Below are 6,385 nucleotides of genomic sequence, written 5' to 3' on the forward strand. Positions count from 1 at the left end.
AGGAGAGCATTGGCCAAGTGCAGGACCTTCTGTGGGCATAACCCCTGGCTTTCAGGATGGCTTTGCTTCAGGGACAAACCCTGGGGCAGTTAGGCCTGTTTTTTCCTCCAAGGAAGCAGCAAGGTTGCCAGAGTCACTTTCCAAGTTTTGCCATCTGGCTGAAGGGTTTTCTCTTTAGCTGTTTCCAGCCCAGCCAAGAAATTCATGAAGCCTCAGCGGGAAAACCAAGCAGGCAAGGAGGCAGCCATAGAGGAAATCAGAGCTTTGATTCTTAAAATTTTTATTTTATTTTTTGTGGTGCTAGGAATCGAGCCCAGGGCCTTGTGTATGCTAAGCAAGTGCTCTACCACTGAGTCATCCCCAGCCAATACCAGGACCTTTAGATTTCATTTCCTAAAAATAACATTTGTTGTGGGATCTCTTTCTTATTATAAAAAACAACATGTGTTTATTGAAAAAAATACAGAAAAACAAAATCACCAGTAATCCAGCCACTCATATGTAAGCCACTGGTTACACATTGTTACATATACTAATTTTTGTACATATGTTTTACATATGTGCGTACTCATATAAATTTTCCAAAATGGGAACATACCATAATATTGTTTCATAACTTTTTTCAGCTTAGTATTTCCCTTTGTTATCAAATATTCTGCAATTGCCTCAGTTTTTGGTGTTGTACAATAGTAATCACACATACATACATATTTCCACACAGAGGGAAACGATACATATTATGAGGTACTTAACACATGCATATATGTTATTTATATTGTCATGTATACCTATGTATGTGTATACACAGACCAAAATATATTTAAGGTGCATTTGGTCATTATTTACAAAAACACCATAATCTATATCTGATCATGCTGGTCAAAACGAAAATAAAATTCTCTTCTTGGTGTGTGTACTTTGTAGCATTTTAAAAAAAAAAGGAGTCGAATTAATGTTTTCAATCATAAACTAATATGAAAATCAGGGCATTCCAGTCTCTGAAAACAATTTGATCTCTACAGAATTGTTTCATCTTATGTAATAATATAGTTCACTGAACACAATCCGTTGGGTGTAAGAGGTAAAGGACATTTCTAGATATTCACAGGTGATGATTCATTTGAAATCAACAAATGTTCACAGTGAACATAACCAGTAAGTAGTATTCCTGATCATCAAACTGGACCATTTCCTCCTTCAGTCACACAGGCGGGGGCAGCCAAGAGCCTCCAGATTAGAAAGAATAATACTAACAGTATACCAAAATGTTTCAAAGCATGAGAGGGTGTTTTAGAAGTGGCTTTTCATTTCAACATTCTTTCGACAGTTCAGTCAACTTCTCATAAAATTAATAGTAAATACTTTCTTTAAGGGGTTTGTGTGTGTGCTGGTATTTTTGTGTGATTTGTTTTGTGTTATTGAAATATGCTACCCTGGAAAATGCTCAGCTATAAATGCCATTCTTTATAAACATAAGCTGCGCGTGGCTTTGCAGTTCTCTTTGAACTGCAGTTTTTGCTGCTTTCTGCTGATTCTTGATGCAGAGCAAGTCTGGGAATAAAAACTAGAGAGGCAAAGATCATGGCCTTGTAGTGGAAACAGCATCTCCCAGGAGGCAGAACTGACTGACATGGATCAGTGGTCCCCTGTGCCAATGGCTGTCATGCATCTTGTCTCAGTGAGTCCCCAGGAGCCCTTTTGAGTGTACTGGTCCAATCGTTAGAGTAGGAAACTGAGATCAAACCACTCAAGCATCTTGCCTAAAGTCACTCTGTCATTAGGAGGCAAAACCGAAACGGGGACCAGACCTTCTCGTTCCCGAAGCAACATTACTGTTCCAACTGATCTGCCCACAGCGAAGCAGGAGCCCACTCTGTGCTACTTCTGCAGAGTATTTTGAGAGTAGCTTTGGTGCATGGTGACACCTGAGAGCTGGCAGGATGATTTTTGAAAGTTTCCACACTTGACAGCCTTAGTGATCAACCAACTCCCACAAATTCCTTTCAAGATTGTCACCTGGGTTAATAGTCCCTGAGGAACAAGTCAACATGCTCCTGGTGATCTTAACAGTGATAGCTTTTGGACTATCCCTAAGATTTGAATTAAGGAAGTGTGTGTGTGTGTGAGTGTGTGTGTGTGTGTGTGTGTGTGTGAGAGAGAGAGAGAGAGAGAGAGAGAGAGAGATATTCCACAATGAACATGAAGACGCAGCTGGCTGGTAGAAGAACAAAAGACCTCTGGAACTTCACTCAGTAGCTGAATAAAGTTCAAGTGCACTCCCTGGTGCCATAGATCCCATCTAATTTATTTCACAGGCTCCCCTGCCATGGCTATATTTACATCCACCCTGCACCATCTGTTTCCATATTTGCACCATGATTGATCATGATTTTCTGGAGGGGTATGGTGGCTACTGTAAGGGGTCTAAAACACTTTCTGGATCAGATTCTTCCTAGGATTAAACCTCAGCTTCCGTCAGGCCAAGAGAAGACTCCTGCAGGCCCAAAGAGAGAAGATGCATGCCAGCTGTTGCCACAGGGGACTGCTGTTCCATGCCAGTCAGTTCTGCCTCCTAGGAGATGCTGTTCCCAGAGTGTAGCTTTCAGGGACAAGGACTATACACACACCCAAATCAACACAAATACTAGATTTCCTCTGCACCTGAGGGACATCCTTTACTCAGAAAGGAGACCATTCGGAACTGGGCGCAGTAGATGCCTATAGTCTCAGTGGCTTGGGAGGCTGAAGCAGGAGGACTGTGAGTACAAAACCAGCCTCAGTGGGGCTGGAGTTGTGGCTTAGTGGTAAAGAGCTTGCCTAGCATGTGTGAGGCACTGGGTTTGATCCCCAGCACCACCATTAAAAAAATAAATAAATAAACAAATAAAAATAAAGGTATTGTGTCAATCTACAACTAAAACAAAACAAAACAGCCTCAGCAGCTTAGCAAAGCTCTGAGCAACTCATCGAGACCCTGTCTCTACATAAAATATTTTAAAATGCTGGGGATGTGACTCAGTGGTTAAGTGCCCTGGTTTCAATCCCCAATAACAACAACAACAGAAAAAGGACCATTTGGAGCTTACAAGTTGAACTAAGGGCTTGCTCATTTCAGGAGGTTCCACTACACTGATAGTAAAGAAAAGGTCTGAAAAATTCACCAAACACCTGTTGTGGACAGTCTAAAGATGAAAGGGGAGCTTATACTCTTCCAGTTATCGAGGGCCTCTCTGCCACCTTGCCTAGCACCATCTTATCCACAGGTGCTCATAAATATTTCAACAACAAAACAGTGCTATGGCCTGTAGGACCACATCACCTGTAAGCTTGTTAGAAACTCTCAGGCTCACCTTGGGTGTTGAATCTGAGCTCAAACAAATCCCAGTTGACACCTATGGATGTGGAAGCTAAGCTCTGAACATCAAAGGAGGGACTTTCAACCCTGGTGGCACATTGGAATCACCTAGAGGAATTCTGAAGTGGACCAATAAGTGCATCCTGATGTTAGATTTTGATTTAATTTATCTTAGGTGTGGCCTAGGTGCAGATATGTTTTTAAAACTCTCCATGTAGGAGCTGGCAACAAATGAATTCTCAGTTGCATTTGAATTACATATAAACAATGAATAATTTTTACTGGACATATAAACACTATGCATATTCTATACGTAGCATAGAAATGGTTGTGCTTAAAGTTTAGATCTAACTGTATTTCACCTAGCAATTCCAAGTGATGCTAGTAGACATCTAGGACTGAGTATTTCCACTAAGTAGAGTCAATGCAAATACCTGTTCTGGAATTTCCTGAACAGTCACAATTTCAAATATGCTCTCCCTTGGTGGTCATGGTTCACACTCTGGAAGGAAGTCCTGTCTCCTAATGGCTGTGAGCAAGCCTTAGGCCCGTGCAAGTCTAGTAACACCAGTCAGTGGAGAAGTGGAGTTGCCAGGCGATGTGGACAGACAGGATCAGCCCTGTATTTAGTGATTTTTGTCATGTCATGCATTCACTTTGTCAGATGTCCTTGCATTCCATTGTTTTTAAAAAAAACAAATTAGAAACCTGTGGCTGTTAGAGCTACTTTTCAAATTTAATTGGGTGTCCTCCATTTTTATTTGCTAAGCTAAGCAGCCCAATGGAGAAGTCATTCTGTTAAAACCCTGGAGAATTTATCCTGAGAAATTTATTCCCCCAGATTCAGTACTGGTCTCAATGTTGCTCTGTAAAGCTTTTTACTTCTGACCTCTGAACTTCAGCAGGTCAGGTCTTTTGGGAAAATGTGGCGACTCTGTTAGCCAAGAATTTCAGTTCATTCTTTGCCATTCCTGTTATTTAAGTTGAATTTAAGAGTTTGGCATTTGTCTCACTCATATATCACACATGGGATAAATTAATATCGACAGACATTTGTTGCTAATAAAATGATCCCAAACATTTTCATATTTTTTTCCTTGCATTGTTTTGAAAAGAACAAAATTAAGACAAGCAATGGCTACAAAAACTGAGAATTGGGACCCACAGATAAACCAGGATGATTATTCATAGACAGCTGACTCTCACATGGAATCCAGAGCTGCAGATTCTATAGAAAAGATGGGGAGATGGATGGATCATAAGTGTGTTCAACTAAGTAACACAGATATTTTTCAAGGGACAGTCTTGATTGGAACCCAGTTAGGTGAAGGGGTAGGTAAGAGGGGAAAGAGATAATAACCTTGCACTGGGGTCAACCTAGGGCACAGCTGAAGCCCAGGCCAGCCTCTGGGGGAGAATTTATAATTTTTATCACTTTCTCTCCCCCAGGAAACAACAAAGTCTCTATGTGTGAATGGTGGGTGGAGGGACAGCAGGTATGAATTTGCAAGCTGGGTTTTCAGGCTGAAGAATTATCCCAGTAGATACCAAGTACTGAGGAAGAGAGGAAAAGAAGGAGAGGAGAATTAGGAGATATAGAAGAAAGACATAGAGGTGTCAATCTTTCTAATAAGACTCCAGAAGGAAAACTGAGAAAAGGGATAAAGAAGAACATTTCATACTGCTTAAGGGATTCATACATCAACAAGACATAACAATCATAAATATCTATGCCCCAAACAATAGGGCATCTATGTATATCAAACAAATCCTTCTCAACTACAAGAACCAAATAGACTACAACACTATAATACTTGGTGACTTTAATACACCTCTCTCACCACTGGATAGATCTTCCAAACAAAAACTAAACAAAGAAACTATAGAATTCAATAATACAACCAATAATTTGTACTTAAGAGACAGATATATGTGAAAAAAAGATATTTTTCACAGCTGAGCTCTACAAGACCTACAAGCGAATACACTTCTTGGCAGCACATGGATCCTTCTCCAAAATAGACCATATGTTATGCCACAAAGCAAGTCTTAGCAAATACAAACAAATAGAGATACTACCCTGAAGTCTATCTGACCATAATGGAATGAAATTAGAAATCAATGATAAAATTAAAAACAGATGCTACTGCAACATCTATTGATGCTATTGAATGGCACATGGATAACAGACGACATCAGGGAGGAGATAAATAAATTCTTAGAGATAAATGAAAACTCCCATACAACTTATCAAAATCTCTGGACACTATGAAGGCAGTGCTAATAGGAAAGGTTTGGGTTTTTTTTGCATGGAGCTCATTCATTAAAAGAATAAAAAGTCAGGGAGACGGGAAGATGGCGGCGAGGGGAGTGCATTACCCCCGTGTGCTGCTTCACTGTGTGGGAGTATGACAAGTCAGGACGGCTAAAGGATATCTTGTTAGGAATTTCCAGCAATAGTGGGGTGCTCCGGAACCTGGAGGAAGGATTTCCATCGCATGAGGATCTGCTACGGGGACTCAAACGCGAGAGGTTTGTCGCACGGAGGGTAACACGGCTTATTCAGCAAATCGCCCCGAGGCTAGAGTCTGCAGCGCGCGCTGGGATAGAGACGCAGGGTTACAGCGCTGCAGTTTCTGCCAGCCGTGCAAGCACCGTACTCAGGGCTGAATTCTGGGTTCGAGACGGGGGAAAGGAAGCGGTCCATCTCGGTTCTCCACACCGGTCAGACCACAGAGGAGGCCAGCAGCCACCATGATGGTAAACTGACGTCACCTTCCCTGTTTTAGACTGACCGCAGCTCATTCAGCCATAGATCAGGTAATTTCAGGCTGCAATTCACCTGCGGCTTGCAGACAGATTGCTAGGGTTCAGCGCCTGGGTGCTTCTTAGAACCTGAGCTTATCGGAGCGAACACCGAGCGCGGGGCGGCCGAGTTCCGGCTCCCGGAACCATCCCGCGGAGCCTGCTTCTTGGAGCTTACACTTATAGGAGCTTACACCGAGCACGGAGCGGCCGAGTTCCGGCTCC

This window comes from Marmota marmota, unplaced genomic scaffold (assembly GCF_001458135.2).
Source record: "Marmota marmota marmota unplaced genomic scaffold, marMar, whole genome shotgun sequence".
Taxonomy (NCBI): Eukaryota; Metazoa; Chordata; class Mammalia; order Rodentia; family Sciuridae; genus Marmota; species Marmota marmota.